Raw genomic sequence first — 1,381 nt, forward strand, 5'->3', positions numbered from 1 at the left:
GCAGACTATTATCTCTGCTAATCATGTATAAATAACCCTAAACTGAATCCATGGAGTGAAGACTCAATCCACCACACGGGGTCTCTCCTATGATTTAATTTATGCCTATGCATTATTATTTAGCACAAAGAGATTTATTTTAGAGATTAAAAGAGGGTTTTTTGGCTCTGTTATAATTTCTTTGCACTATTGCACTTAGTTTTACATTGGGTCTGAGCTACTCCAAGACTGCACATTTTTTATGTAATTTTGACACTATTTAATAAATTCCCATTCTTGTGTACTATTAACGGAATGATAATTTAAATATTTTTTGTCAAATTTTTATAATTGGTTTAGATTTCCATTCTAAGTGGTATGTTTCTTTGATCTCTAACACTATTGTTGAGTCAATTGTGATATGTTGCTAAAGTCTTTGAGGAGCAATCTCGAAGAGGAACAATGAGATCAAAATCATACTTAATTCATTGAATTATACTTGTGGTGAATGATAACTATTTATTATTCATTTACAGTGTATTTTGATTTTATGTTTATTAATTGAAATGAGCTATTTCTTTTTATTAATATAGATTTTATAATTAATTATGTTTACTATGAATTGAGGCTTGTAGATGGACTTACCTTAATAACTATTTATTAACATAGATTCATTTGCATAATTGTTTTAACCTTTTATGAGTTTGCAAACTATTTTGGAATGAAAAATAGAATATTAATTATGAATTCATTCATAAGCGAGTCTTTCCCATAGTTTTAGTTAACTTGCTCTCATATTAGGAGAGGGCTATCAAGTCCTTAAAGAGGAAAATATATAACTTAATTGGGATTCAATTAACATTTTTAAATTGATCAAACATTTGTGTCCATTTACTTCTTTAACCCACATCTTAAAGGTCAATGCAAAGAAAATGTAACATGATGTAATATAGTTGTAAATAGATTAATTATTAGTTTAGGTTATAGTAGTTTTAAATTAGTATTAGATTACTTTAGGTTAGTGAAGGATGACCCGGTAACTCAATCCATAACTAGTAGGAACCACCATCCTCAATGAAAAAGTCTAGACCAGGTGGTCTCCCCTAATGTTGATGAAGGACATTTTTGTGGATCAACATTTATGGGCCTAGAAGGAGTGCCATAGTAAATTGTTTTCTTTGAAGGTTTTGTGCTTCTATATTTTTCTTATTACCATGGATTCATTTAAAAGACCTCTTTGGAGTTGTTTTAATAGACCTAATCCAGTAATAACTTTGATAAAGGCAGTTAAGATCCTATCTAAGATAAAATATAATGGTAAGACTTCTTCTTATAATCATATCCTTCAATTTATTTTAAGTTGCAATAATTTTAATATTGATGAAGATAATATTTGCAAGAT

This window comes from Pinus tabuliformis, chromosome 7 (genome assembly GCF_031772625.1).
Source record: "Pinus tabuliformis cultivar Carrire ecotype Pingquan chromosome 7, CPIR1, whole genome shotgun sequence".
Lineage (NCBI taxonomy): Eukaryota > Viridiplantae > Streptophyta > Pinopsida > Pinales > Pinaceae > Pinus > Pinus tabuliformis.